Here is a 15,650-nt window from a genome sequence, read left to right on the forward strand (position 1 = left end):
TCCTTGTACCCTATTCAGATCACATAATTTATCACTTATTACAGAAAATCTCACAAGCTCTATGCACAAAACTTAAAAAACGCTTTGAAATTAATTATTTTAAGAAGTAGTACCCCTTTCCTCTCAAACAGTAAGGAGTGGCAGGATTTGATAGATATTTGGGAACCATGTGCTTCTTTCATTTTATTGAAATTCTCAGGACGATGTCCAGTTCAGTATGTATGCCGGGATGCAAATGTTTTCTTGGCACTTTCTAAGAAATCTGGAAAGATCCAAACGAACATAAGAGCTGGTGGGTGATAAGTGTGTCACAACCAGAATTATAGATTTTAGAGCTGGGAGGAAACAAAGTTGCCTATTTTTAAAATATAAATTCCAACTGTTCAAAACCCTGTAGTTTCCAGGATTTAATTAATGTTCTCTTCGAGGGCCCGTTAATGAGGTGCAGAGACTTCTGGGTTAGCCTTTATTGGCACTCTAATAACATACAGTACATATTTAAAGACTATTTTGGAATGTGTCATGCCTCCCAATGTCTGCAAAAGCGTGACTTGAAGTGAAAGAGACGGTCATCAGTGTGGATGACTCCAGGCAGGGCTCTTTCCAACACCAGCCCCCTCACAGAAACATGATGTATTACAGGTAAGGGTATGACCTGGGACATCCCTGTGTCCATTTGCTGGGGCTGCTGTACCAAAGTGGGACCAACCCTATGGCTTAAAGAACAGAAAGGTAGTGTCGTATGGCTCTGGACGCTGGGAGTCAGAGATCAAGGTGGTGTGATGGAACGTCCTTTTTGTCCCTTTCTCCCAGCTTCTGGTGGCTCCTTTGTTTGCAGACGCATCCCCCCCCAATCTCTGTCTTCACCTATATATGATATTCACCCGGTGTGCATACTCATGTTCAGATTTCCCCTTTTTATAAGGACACCAGTTGTATTGGGTTGATGGTCCACTCTGCTCCAACATTACCCCATCTTAACTAATTAAAGGTGCAACAACCCTATCCCTAAATAAGATCACAGTCTGAGGTACAGGGAATAGGAATTCAGATGAATGAATGAATTTGGGAGGAATGCAATTCAACTCCTAACAATCCCCGATGCAAGCGAGCCAGCCGCCTCTGGTCACTGGCTCCTTGCCTGCTCAGTCTCTAACTAGACTGCTTTTCCCATCTTCCTTCTTCATTTTCTCTTTGCTCACTGCCGTAAGGAAAACCATGACTCTCCTGAAGAGAGAGACTCTTCCTTATAATCTGCTGCTGGGGCCTTTCCCGAAAACTACAGAGCAATATGAATCTCTCCTTTTACTGTCCACTCATTTCACCGGTGAGTTTAACAACTCTTTATCATTAGTCATCTTTAATTCTTTATCTCAAAGAGTTGCTTATCTCTTCAGAGTGGCAAACATTAGGCACTTGACTTGGTGTGTCTTGTAATGTGTTCCGTAGGCTGTCGGATTTAGGATTCTGGAGCTCAGGAGAAAGATGGCTGTTTCATGGGCATAAAGCAGGCATTTGCCATCTCGATTAAAGAGGAAAAAAAAACAGGAGAAAAGAAAAGGGGGGAAAAGAAAAGAATAGAAAAAAGGAAAACACAAACTGTTTCTTAAGCTAAAGCTAAAGAAGTTTATATGGACATATGTTCTTTTGGAACATTTTGCATTTCAGTTGAGAAGGTGGCTGCATTACAAATTAACATTGATATATTTAGTGCAAAGAATATACTCCGATAAAAGAAGTCTTTCATGACAACTGCCACTACTAGACATCAAACCAGTTTAGAGGGCAGATGTGTTGCACATTTAGCCTTGCTAAAGGCGTTTGGTTGCTAACTGACTTTGTGTTTCTTGTTATATTTGAGCCCGGATTCTCCAAAGGAATCTCTATATAGCCGCTAAAGCATCTTGAGTGATGAAGTTCTAGGTAGCATTGTTACCAACTTCCTAGAGCAGCGCCTGAAGAAACTGGGCCACTGTGATTTCTCACCAGTTCGGGGGTCTTCCCCTCTCACAGGTCTCCCCGATGTTCACTAGCTTTATCTGCACATGTGCAGGTTAGTGACTGTTTGCCTTTCAGGTACTAATTAACCGAGGAGAACCCTTTCCTAGACGTTACAGCCATACGCAATCACTTTTATCGGTTTCACCAGGACCAGATATTCTGAAGATGTCTCTGTGACATTCACCTGTCAGTATTGAAAAGACAACTATCACAGTTCCGTTAGTCTTCTCAGTTGTCTTTTTTACCTGATTATTTTCAAAATCTCTTTATCTCTGGTGTTTTGGTGTTTGACTAAGACATAACGTGTAGATTTTGTCTTCCCCTCGGATCCTGCTTAGTACACGCTGGACTTCGGACATTTGAGAATTAATGTGATTCTTAAGTCTGAAAATTGCCATTCATCATCACTTCCAGTGTTGGTCCTCACCTCTCCATTAGCTGCGGATGCAGGTTATAATACGCCACTTGCCTGTCCTTTTCCATTGTTTACCGCTTTCGTCACATTGTGCTACATTTGATACCGTTCCTGCAGGCCTCTCCTCATGCTCACGCTTACAGCTTCTTCCCAGGCCAGTGAACTAACCCTTCCTTCTCTTAGTTGAAATGCTAGGCACTCATTTCTATCTGGGTTCTGTTTCATTCTGCATGTCTTCTCTTTATTTGTGAGCTCACATATTTCACTTCTGAGGTTTCGGAAGTCTGGTTCCCGTTCTTTCTGTTAAGGGTGCATTTTCACAGAGTGGACGTGTGTTTACTCTGCTCAGCTCCTGGGGCACGTTGTTATCTTGGTGAGTTTTGAGGTAAGAGTCTCAGCTTGGTACTTTTCAGAAGATGCAAATGATATGAATTCAAGATTCAAATCCTGATGCTATTTGGCAGCTGTACGTGAATTCTTAGTAGAGACATCCTTCTCGTTTTCTGAGGCAAAGCCAGAGAGTTTTCTAGTTAGTTACCTCTGTGAGTTGGATTTTTATTATTTCTTGTAAACTCATCCATGCATTCAAAAACTTTTTTGAATGTTTAATCCATTGCATTTAATGGCTTTGTAATGGTCGGGTTTCAGTATATTTTGTGTCCTACTGTTAGAAAACACGCACACAATCCTCATTACTACTCTGGCTGGATTTATCCTTTTGACTGTTAGTGATTTTGCTCTTTGGCCAATCCCCTTTGGACTCAAAATCTACCCAGCAAACTGGTCACCATCCAGATATCCATCATGTAAAAGATTGAGAAATAAGATTTTAAGTTCAGTGTCCCTTGTGGAAAACTCCTTCAAGAACATTCCTAACAACCAAGATGAGTCCATCACTATTGTCCAAGAATCTGAAACTCATGCACATGTCTATGGATAATACTTTCAGTTCTATGGATTTCACTTCCACTCACAAATAGATTTCAATCAGTCTCCCAGTGGGAAGTGAAAAGCAAATAAAATTGACAGGTTTCCATACTATAAAGAGCCCCCCCCCCTTTATAGAACTATCACTGGCTCGTTAAGTATTTATGTTACTTTTCCACCATATTCCTGACTTCTCTCTATCTCCTCATTTGTTTGGTCAGAGATTAGCCAGCCACCAGCCGGTGACATTAACTTTTATGTATCGATCACTTTGCATTTAGTTTCTATAGGACTGAAGGGTACATGATAAGTTTCTTCAATGAGACCCAACTTTCAGGGGCTTAAATAACATGGAGGTTTATTTCTGTATCCTGTGAAAGACCAGAGGTAAGCAGGGAGCCCAGGCTGGTAGAGTGGCTCAAAAAAATGAGACCATTCAGGGACCTCAGTTCCTGTGTCTTTTTGCCGTGGTATTACTCTGAGATTTTGTTGTCATCCATTTGGGTAGAGGCTGCTTATTGCCCCATGCACGTTCCAGCTTTTAGAAAAGAAACAGGAGTGAAGTAGGAGAGCAATTTCCTTTCAAGCAAACAATGCTGAAGTGCACATATAATTCCATTCCCATTCCTTTGATGAGAATTAATTGTGCAGCATGGCTAGATCCAAGAGAACCTGGCAAAAACATACAGTCTCTAGCTTTGTGGCTGTGACCTGACCACAGCTCCTATTAGAAAAGAGAAGAGAGCTCATAGGCCAACCAGCAGTTCCCTGGGTTTGCCTGATAGCTCATCACAACAATGAGGCATGCGGTGCATCATGTACTTTGTGAACATTGTAAACCTCTGCGGGTGCTCCTAAGAGGGGCCCCTTATGTTAAGTTGCAAGTCCAAGTTCCTTCCACCAAGTCCTCATCTGGGTGACAGGAATCTTTCACACTTGCCCACTTACAATGAGTCACCACTGCCTCAGTTGCCCTAAAGTGATCATTTGGTCCTCTTCTGGGATGCCCATCTTGTGATGCATCACAGCCTTGTAGTTAAGGGTTTTGGGGTCAAATTGTCTCAGGTTAATTCTGAGTCAGGATTTGCTGCGTGACTTCAGGCTTGCTACACAGAAGCCTGTGCTTCAGTTTCTTCATATGTGCAAAACAAGAATGATGATAGCACCTACCTCATATTGCTGCTGGGAGAGGCATCTCTCCACAAACTGGTGGGATAGGCTCAGACAGTTAGCTGGACTCTGCAGGAAGCAGAAACCCACACTGCCCCTCCAGTCCTTTACAAACTCACTTTGTCATTATCTCCAATCTTTAGGTACATCTCTGGCAAATATCACAGGTTCTCTGCCGACATCAATTAAAAGTCATTTTCAGGTTTGAAAGATACCTGAATTTAATGTAATATTTAGTCCTTCCAATATCATCCTTCTCAGAATTAATGGGGAAAAAAACCAATTTGTAATGACTACCTTTAAAATCCTTCATCAGGGAAAGGCAAATAATCATATAATTTCACTCCTATGTGAAATTTAAGAAACAAATCAAACAAGCAAAGGGACAAACTAAAAAGAGAGAGAAAGAGAGAGAGAGAGACAGGCAAATCAAGAAACAGACTCTTGGGATCCCTGGGTGGCTCAGCGGTTTGGCGCCTGCCTTTGGCCCAGGGCGCGATCCTGGAGACCTGGGATCGAATCCCACGTCGGGCTCCCGGTGCATGGAGCCTGCTTCTCCCTCTGCCTAGGTCTCTGCCTCTCTCTCTCTCTGTATGACTATCATAAATAAATAAAAATTAAAAAAAAAAGAAAGAAACAGACTCTTAACTATACAGAACAAATTGAGGGTTACCAGAGAGGAGGTGAATAAGGGGATGGGGAAAACATGTGATGGGGATGAAGGAGAGCATTTGTGATGAGTGCCGGGGGATGTATGGAAGTGGTGGGTCACTATACTGTACACCTAAAGCTAATATTACACTGTATAAAATAAAAACTTTCAAAAAATCCTTTACCAATAGTGTCTTGTTTCAGATAGCAAGTAGTTTTGAGTCCTTTTATTCTTAGCCTTGGGGGTGGTCTCCATCAGTGTCTTACTTTTGGATCCTTTTATGCTGTGCTCCTCTATGAGACTGCAGGTTCTAGGAGGCTGCACAGATAGAATATTTTTATTCTTTGTAATCTCACAGGTCAGCATATTCTTGGCACACATAAGTGCTCAATAAATGTTTGTGAATAAGAGGATGGAGAGAAGTGTTTAAACAGAGTTAAGTAGTATTTTTCAACTGCACACCAATATACACCAAGCAATGTCACAAAGGACAACGTTTTGCTAGCAAAAGTAATTTGAGAATGTATGTGTTCGAAGATTAAAAGCAAAATGATATCAAATAGTTTTTCACTGGCGAGTGTCTGGAGGCAGAAGGTGAGCCATAGCTAGTTAAATTGTACTAGCACAGAACATTACAGCATTAGACTGTAGCCTGTAATCAATCCCAGCTGGAAGCCCATATCAACATTTCTGTGTTTCTTGCCAGTTCCTTGTTAATCCTTTAAAAGGGTAGGTAAAAACAAGGCCAGTGGCTTACATTACATAGGATGATTTATGGATCCGAGTTATTCAAACATGTCATTCCACATACTGTGCATGCCAAAAATTTTATTTCAGAAATGTTTAATTGATTAATTGTGCTGTGCAACGTAGATGGCTGAAGAGTACAAAAGAAATCTTGTCTATAGCCCTTATATGTGATTTTTCATTTTAAAAATATTTGGGTTCTTTTTCCGTTGCTTGGAGTGACAAAGGCTTTTAGGGGTTGAAGAGAGGACCCTATGAGAATGGACCCTGTAATCTCCCAGACACTTTCCAATTATGACTCTCATATGAGCAAGAGCTTTGAGGTGGATGTTGAATCATTCACTAGCAAGTGTAGATTTTGAGATGAGCTTTGAAATCCTCTTCCAAGGTTACCCAATAGCATTAAGAGATCTCCCACATTGGCGTGTGGCAATGTCATCTTCACATTAACTGAAAATATAACAGATCATTTTTTAAACTCTTAGAGCAATGATCAAAAATTTGCAAAACATCTAGCACTAAATAAAACAATGTATTATCTTGTTAGCATTGAAAATAAAACTCCAGACCTTTGAAATGAATTTCTAAAGTGGAGTACATCCTCCTCTAATGGGAGGATTGGGACATTCAAAGGACAACTGTTGTTTTCATGATTAATAAAAATAGTAACAGTGTATTATTATAATCATTATTCAGTTGGTAAAATAATTTCAATGAAATAAGAATTCACTGGATTACACCCATGTGCCACAATCCCAAGGAATACTTTCTTCATAAAGATGCAATTTTTAGGGAAGGAAAAATAGAGAAGAGATTATAGAGATGATAGTAAAACCATACAGCTAAGAAGTTATACTGGCAGCATTCAAATTCTGCCTCTACTTCTTTAATTTGTTCTGTTGAGCTATACGATTGAGCTTCAAGCCTCAGTATCTACATTGAGAATATGGAAGTAAAATAATTACCACAGACAGCTGCTGTAACTGATAATTTAAGCAATTCAGGTGAAGAGCTAAGCTTAGTACCAATGACTTGGAAAATGCTCAATAAATCTTTTTGCACTACTGGAGAGATTAACATACTTGGCCAAAGTGTCAAGGTCAGTAGTAGAGCTGGCATTCTAATGTCACATGTCTGAATCCAGAGTCCATGTTGAAAACCACTAAAGGAAATCACCCCGTGCTTAATGCACAACTGCAATTATACTCTTTTCTCCCCTTTGGACTCTCTGATTTTTCCCTCAGGAGCAAGAGGTCTGGTACAGTGACATCACTGATCTATGGCCAGTAAACCTGCTGAAACCAGAATTTCTTATTTTTAACCCTCGTCCATTGTATTCTGTAGGGGGTTTTATTACTCGGAAGGCATTGCGTCTTTCTAGAAGTTACCCCTAGCTATGGGTTAGGAGAGGTGTGGTAGGCAAGTTCTCAGATAGCCCGTAGACCCTGCCTATACTATATTCACCCTTATAATCACCTCCCTTTCAGTGTGGGTGGGCCCTCTGAATATGAGATTGATTAGGTGAAAGGATTTTGTGAAGTAACTAAGGCTCCTAGTCCGTTGACTTTGAGTTCATCACAGGAGATTATCCTGAGTGGGAAGAAGCACATGAGCCCTTTACAAAAGAGAGATTTGAAGCCAAGAGAGACTTTGCCCCTGGCCTTGAAGAAATAAGCAGCCATGTTGTGAGAGGCTCAAATGACAGGAAACAGCAAGCAGCCTCTCCTAGCTGCGTGCAGCTCCCAGCTGAGAGCTAGCGAGATAGCGGGTCCTTAGTCACAAGGCTGCATAAACATTAATTGGATCTTCCCTCCCCCACCCCGTCTCTGATGAGAACTCAGCCCCAACCAACACCTGGGTTCCTCCCTGGTAAAAGCTTACAAAGCTGTGCCTGGACTCCCAACCCAGAGAAACTATGAGATAATAAATGTATGTTGTTTTTACCTTCTAACCTTTGTAATCATATAGTACATAGCAATAAAAAACTATTAGAGAAATATAAGCTGTAGTAAAATCATGAAACTGATTTTTCAACAGCTCTTTGGAGGGAAGAAAAAAAAAAAGCAAAATGTTTGCTAAAATCAGATACCCTGTGGCTTTTCAGAATGAGACCGCCTGGTCCATTGCCACAGTATGCTTATCCCGAAAGTAACAGAACCCCACAGAACAGGACCGTGATGCTCTAGTCATACCTGCCCTGTGGCCTCTATGTGTCCTGCTGCTTACTAACTTTCACTAAGTACTTATTATATGCCAGGCATGTTTTAAATGAGAATATATTACTTTTATGGTAAGAAATAAGTGATTACTGAAAAATAAATAACTAGATTTGGTTTATTATTACTGTATATAAGTAAATGTATGGTGAATGCCAGTTTGTGAATTAATTTTGTGGGTTGAATTTGGCTCAAGAGCAGTATTTTGTGATAAAATAATTTGTTAAAAATGGAGAAGGAGGGAATAGTGGCATCTTGTGAGCTGACCATTTCAGAGTTGATTTTGTGATTAGAATATATAATGCCATAACTGTGGCAGATGTGGTGATGAGGTGAACAAATATGGGGAAAAGGAGGAGAAAAGGGAATATCTGGCAGGCCAACCAAGGCTGGGTTACTAACCATGGGTGGCAGGGGCTGTATAGTCTTCCTTGCTGCCATGACAAATTACCATATTAGAGTCTTAAAAACAAACAAACAAGCAAACATATATTTATTATCTCATAGTTGTGTTGAAGAGTCTGGCCAGTGCCTCACATTTTTTGCATCCAGTTTCACCAGGCTGCCACCAAGGTGTCAGTTGGCTGGACTATTAAGGGGCGGTGGCAAGAACCTGCTCCAAGTTCATTCACATTGTTGGCAGGATCCATTTCCTTTTGAGTTTCAGACTGAGGTCCCTGTTTCGCTGCTGGCTGTCAGCTGGAGGCCATCCTTAGCTCCTAGAGGCTTCTCTCTGGTCCTTGTACATGGGCCTCTATATCTCAAAGTCAACAGTGGTGCATCCAAACCTTCTCATGCTTGAAATCTCTCTGGCTTCTCCTCCTGCCATATCTTTCTGACTCCAGCCAGAGAACACTCTCCACTTTGAAGGCTTAATGTGATGACAGTGGACTCACTTAGATAATCTAAGATGGTCTCCCAATCATAAAGTTTATAAACTACTTCCATCTGCAAAGTCTTTTTTTTTTTTTTTTTCCACCCTGCCATACAATGTAACATATGCTGAGACTGGGGCATGACATATTTGGGGGCCATTATTCTGCTCCACAGGTGGACAATCAAGAAAGCAGTGGTCACACTAGCACAGATTTTCAAATGTGTTCAGCATGATTTAACTACTTTCTGTATTGAGACGGAGGCAAGGGTGATAGTATTTTCTCTCTAACAGGAGATACAAAAGTTTAGCCCAAACCATGCTGTTTATCTTTTGGTTAAAATCAGGATCAGGTTCAGCTTCTGGTATGGCTACACACTGGCTATGTGTAGACATACATGTGGGCCCAACCTTGGAAGTGTGGGTCTTGGGAAAATGCGTAACATATTCTTTTTTGATAAACCGGGGTCATAAAATCCAATGAGTGAAAGCCTAAGGGCAATAACATACTTTTCTGATTCTCATAGTGATTAAATGCAATAATTCATGGAAAAACCTTGTACACAGAGGATGCTTAACAAACATTAGTACCTTTGTTATGCCCTTCGATTTTATTTTTTCAGTAAAATAATGAAAAATAATGGTAAAATTCTGGTAATAAAATGGAAAAATAATGGTAAAATTCTAGTAATTATTTTTTTCCATGAAATTAAAATTTAAAAAACAGGAAAAAGTAATATAGATGTCTATACTGTCTGCTACTCAATTTTCACCTAGTGACTGCCATGGGTTTTGAATCTACCTGTGGACACCGATAAATATACACAAATGAAATATCCAATAGCTAAGTACATGGGCAAAAAAAAATCATAATTTGTACATGTAAAATATTATTCTGAAATAAATCTGTGAATTATAAGTAAATCGTGAAAAGATGTTTGTTTTTTTCTATGTATGGAATGATTTAAAGTGGGTTATTCTAAGACTTTACAGATGTGTAAAAGTTCATAAATAATTCACACAATAGGACAATTGAGAGTAATTTGAAGTCTATTACATCAAGCCCCATTGTTTGTTATAAATATCTACATGACACTGAAACTCCAATTTCTTCTACGACCAAGCATTGGAATTATTACTTGGCAATTAAGCCAGTGCCTTAATGATATTTGCTCAGACAATACATGTAAGGAAGAATTTCATGAAAACTGGTATTCTCAATGGCAGCTGGAGTTTCTTAGTTCATAAAATGGTGTGCTTTAGGGAAGAACGTGGGATGTTAAACTTGAGAATCCTTGTTTAACACCTGCTCTTCTCTATGAGGCCATTCTCCTTTCTTTTTCCAAAATCCCAGATAAATTCTCTTTCCTTGGTACTGTCATTATGCATCAAAAACCTCTGCTGGAACTTTTTTTCATTGTATTTCTTTCTTTTTTTTTTTCTTTTTTTTGATTTTTTTGTTTGTTTGTTTCTATTTCCTCCATTGGACTGTGAGCTTCTCAAGTGTAAAAACCACATATGTTGACTTCTATTTGCAGGTCTCATTTGGTTTTCAGAGTTAGAACTAGCCCTTAGTAAGGTACTTCAGTTACAAGCACTGAAGACCTCAATTACAAGCAGAGGGTAAGAAAAGAATCTAAGACCATGGGTGTAGATATGGGCTAATTTTAGAACAGAGATCAAGCTAATATATGGTATAGGTTGTAAAAGGAAGCTTGCAGAGAGATTGGGAGAAATGTATCTTTAATATCAAATAACTTACCTCCAGGTTTTTTTCAAATTTAGTTTACTGAGTCTGGAATATGTATTGCCATATTTCTGCAGAAGTACTTTAAGTTGCTTAACAATTCAAAATTAGCAATAGCCTTAAGAATTTTTAAAAACATGAAAAGAAAGAATAAAACATAAAAGAAAAAAGAATAGGCATTTGTGCCAATGTTGTGCTGATTTGAAATTGTGAGGTTGTGATCAGAATATTGAAGTTGGGAGCTAGGCATTCAATATGGTGTATACTTGCCTTGTGTATACTTTTTTTAGAAAGAAATGTGGCAGTTTTTCCCAGAACAATTGTTCAGTGAGGCTGTGGACACACATGATGTGTTGGCCCCTGGCTCTGAAAGTGTGAAAGCTTAAATCTCAGAATTAAAAGTGTTTCAAGTTCACTGTCCCATGCAGATGGAATACGTGGCTGAACCTATAGCCTGGGCCACGTTAACACTTGGTTCTAACTCAATGAGCTAATTACACACAGACAATGAGGAAGGCAGTAAAATAAAGTTATTGAGAACAAGGGCCAGACACTTACTCTTCATAAAAACATGACATTTTAAGATCATTCCTACTTCCTGAGGCTCTTCTAAATAACCGAGATGTTGCCTGAGAATAATCAGAAACCACCATTCCAATCAATTATGATCTATCTCATATTTTGCTCAGTCTCATGAATTTCAAGGACATTAGCAGGTCTCCAACTATATAACTGTTTTGTAATTTGCCATCTCACCACTAGTTCTTGGTTCTTTCACTACATCCAGTTTATAATATAATCTTTTACTCATTTGCTTCACACTATTTATCATCTTCTCAAAATTTAGAAATTGAACATATTAGCCCGTTTGTAAAATGAAAAGCTTTCAGATTGTAATTCTCAGTTAAAGATATTTGCCATCAGCACACATATTCAAGATGTTAATTAGCACTCATACAATATTAATATGCTCAAGATTAATCATTTTATGGAACTATCCAGAGGTTGGATAAGCTTATCAGTTTGGTTTAATTTCTGTTAAATATTTGAAGAGCTCACGCTCTGTAATAGCCAAATTCTTAATAAAGGCATTTGTATAAGACAGTGTTCTTTCAAAACTAGACATGACCTTAGGCCTTATATGTTGTGACTCATGGCAGAAGTTGAGGTTAGTCATACAAAATTTATTTTCTGTTATACAACTAGAATGGCTAGTTGATTTTCCAGAATGAATTCTGGCCTCAAGTTTATCAAGATTCATGTTTCTCTATGCCACAGAACTAACAAACAGTCTTTTCTATCACAATGAAAATGATTGTGATTTCTGTAAGTGCACAAGAATGCAGCCCTTCGCTAGAATCAGTACATGTCTCAAAGTACTTAATAACAAGATGTAATTATTCATTATATGGCATTTCCTGTTGCTGTGTGCCAGATACTGCTAAATGACAAAACGCAAAGCAAGAACAAAAGCATGGCTCCTGCCTGCAAGAATCCCACTGTTGACTAACATGAAAATGAAGAATCACTTTGCAGGTGATACATGCCGTAGTAGATATATGTAGAAAGTCCTTTGGGGACCTAAGGCAGAAGGAATTAGTTCTGCCTGGAGAAAGAGCAAGGCATTTTCAGAACTGACATGTCAAGGAAAATTCACAAGTAGGTAGAAGAACCAATGGGGTGTGCTTTGCAGGTTTGCTTGCCCTCTGACTCCGCAGGTGACTTTGAGTAAGTAAGGCAAACTCCTGGACTGGCATGCAATTGTGTGTAAGTTTGCTTCCTCATTTGTTTAAAATGTAATAATAAAACCAAGGTCACAGATGCTAGCTTGATTCACAGGGCTGATGCAATTATCAAAGGAAATAATGTTCAAGAGAATGTTTTATAAACTCTATAAACTTGCAGAGCTTTAGATGGGGAAGACAGGTTAATGACAAATTTGGGGAACCTTTCATACCACCTGAGAAATATGTGCCTCGTCACGTAGATGGTCTTTATTTTGTAGGATGGACGTTTTGAAGATGGATAATGAATGCGGAAGTAAGGTGTAAAACAAAAAGTGTAGTAAGCTGAGAACAGAGGCCCGGGAACCAATTTAAGATTATTACACCAGTACAAATTAGGCATAATAATTCCTACCCTTGGGTAATGACAAAAGAAATAGAAAAGACAGGTGGATTGGAGCTAAGCTGGGGAAGGAACAGCAAGATGTGGTTGCCGTTGTAGTGTGGCTGGTAAAAAGAAAAGAATCAAAGATGAGCAGATTGTTAGCCCAAGTGACTAGAAGAATGTTATGGCCACTGGCCAAAGCAGGCAGCTAAGATATGTGGGGAAGATGAGGAACATGCCTCGGTGACCATATCTGGGACATGCATAGGGACAGGACTCAGGGGGTAGGTTGAGGGTAAACAGATAATTTGGAGGTTCACCAAAACACATCTTCAATTTTTAAAAATTTGAATAGCATTGAAAGCATTAGGACTCAAACCCTGGTCTTCTAGACACAACCAGGGAGCTCCAATACAGAGAAAGCATCTTCCTAAATTTTATCCCTTTTGGGGAAGTGATTTCTATTTTAACTCTGCTTAGAATCACTAATTCTTAACACTGACTCAGTAAAATGATACTTCTTTGAGAAGGGGAATTTCATAATTATAGAACATGACAAAGGTACTTTACCTTTTAAAAGTCCATTCCCAGGGGAGCCTGTGGGAATAGGAAGACTCAAGAAATCACAAGGAGTAATACTTGAAGCATAGGAAAGCATTCAGGGTCAGGAGCCTCATGACAGGTGAATGACAGGAAGCTGATAAATCCAGCAGCAAGCGTGGTTGGGAGACCTAGCAACTCTGCAGACATTCAGCCTCAGGACAGATGTTATCAGGTGGTATCAAAGTCCCAAACACTGCATTTGGGATTTCAGGACATTATTCTTGATTTTGAGACAAGTTGTGCAGGATGAAAGCAGAATATCAGCCCCAGAAAAGGAACAGCATTCAATTCTCAGGTACAAGAAACAATACAGTCAGGAGCCCAATCTAACACGTATTAGGCATTGGATTTCAGGATAAAGCAGAAAAGATCCATTTTTTCACTTCTAGAATCCAGGACAACCAGTGCTGAGTCACAGAGTTGGGCCTTCAAACCCTGTTTGCAGCTCAAAATGCAGTTCATGGACAGGCCCCACTGGTATCCCTGGGAGCTCATTAAAAATGAAGGGATGAAGACCAGTTGTGTCTGGTGTTCCTTCTGCCTCTGATCTTGCTACATAAGAGTTGGTTTGGAGCTTACACTGGGGCATAATAGGAAGTAAGAATACATACGTATTTTGGGTCCAGACTTTTTTTTAAAAAGGGGAGAAATAAAGAATGAAGGTTGGAGCCATTAAAAGTAATACACAGAGGCAGAGAGAACATGTGATGATAGGCCCAAGAGTGTGATAGACATAGGAGGGCAGAGAGAGCCAAGGGCACGGTTATCTTCAGGTAGGGTTTGTGGAAAATAGTTGTAAAACCAACAAAAGGATGCATGCTCAGAGGGAGAAATTTTTTAAGAGGAGGATTATAAGGTTTACAAACCATTATTTTCAAAATACCACAAATGAATCTGAAATCAATTCTCTACTGTAATTTATAGAGACATTATTATATGGTAACTTAAGTCCTTTGGGCATTTTTTTTTCCCATAGAATGCTGTTTTTTTTGTTTTTGTTTTTTTTTTTTCAAATTCTTCAGCAGAAGCCCCAAAAAAGTATTATTCCCATATGACATTTTATATCCTATAATGTCTAAAATTTTAGTCTGTTAAAAATGGTTAAGAAAAACTTTCCTGAAAAATGTTATTTTTTGCTTAGAATGGACAAGAATTTAATATCATTCCTGGGAAGACAGGGTATTTCTATTTTTTTTTCCTGTTTATTCTTTGTTACTTCTTCATAGCAAAGAAGAGGCTTCAAGCATAAGTGGCATTGCACTAAATACGGCAGGGCCAGAGGACAGGCGGTCGCAGAGAAACCTTCAGTTTGGGTGAAGCAGGCCTTCCCTTTGTTCCAAGTCTGGAACATGCGGCACCACGTCCCTTGAGAGATTCCAAACAGACTTCCTACAAAACCTCTTCTTCCTCTCTGAAGATGCTTTGGTACAAATGCTTCCCCCTATGTGACTGAGAGCCCAGGTCTTAGTTCTGTGCTACCTGGAGAGCTTCACATTACCTAATTTTGTAGCAAAGCACATTAAAGCAGAATTGTCAATGCAAAGACAGCCTCAACTTTTCAAGTCCAGGACTGGGCTCTGTGAGTCTCCCACTCTTGTGGGACTATGAAAAGCAATTAGCTTTGTGCAAGTGCAGAGGGGCAGCAGCAAGACCACTGCGACTGCCACTTAACGGATGCGGGCTTGTCATTTACCATAGAAAACTAGTGATTAAACCACAATAGTAGCCATAGTGTAGTGATTTGCCTTTTTTCCTTTTTTCCTTTTTTCCTTTTTTTTTTTTTTTTTTTTTTTTAAGCAGCACGCAGAAACTACCACCTGGACAATGCATTTTCCACCTCATCATCATCAGAGAAAGGATGCTCAGTCTGACAGGTCAAAGATACGGCTACCAAGAATTATGGGTTCTTATCTTACGGATGCATAATGGTTGCTAATTTGCTGGAGAGGGAATTTGTTGCCGACTTTGAAATCACAAAGCTGGGTCTGGAGTGTTCATCTTTTCCTCAGCGTATCCATCACAGCACTATTTTGGGTGACGAAGACAGTGTGAGAGCGTGGAGAGTGCTGTGGTGTCCAGGTTCACATGCAGGATGTGGGATTTGTTGGACACCTGAGGTGTACCTCTGCTTTGCCATTGCTTTCATTTCCTCTGAAACTATAATCACGTAATACTGTTTCAGCATGCTT

The 15,650-nt window shown here is 39.6% G+C and overlaps 1 long non-coding RNA gene across 1 annotated transcript in view; it reads left to right on the forward strand.

Annotated features, from left to right (window-relative positions):
- The first annotated feature begins 1,199 nt into the window (after positions 1–1,199).
- The window catches only part of LOC125752775 (uncharacterized), a 157,243-nt gene continuing 142,792 nt past the window's right edge, over positions 1,200–15,650 (forward strand). The window contains exon 1 of the long non-coding RNA XR_007403027.1: positions 1,200–1,327. This is a non-coding gene — a long non-coding RNA (uncharacterized LOC125752775). The remainder of the gene's footprint in view (positions 1,328–15,650) is intronic.

This window comes from Canis lupus, chromosome 17, assembly GCF_003254725.2.
Source record: "Canis lupus dingo isolate Sandy chromosome 17, ASM325472v2, whole genome shotgun sequence".
Lineage (NCBI taxonomy): Eukaryota > Metazoa > Chordata > Mammalia > Carnivora > Canidae > Canis > Canis lupus.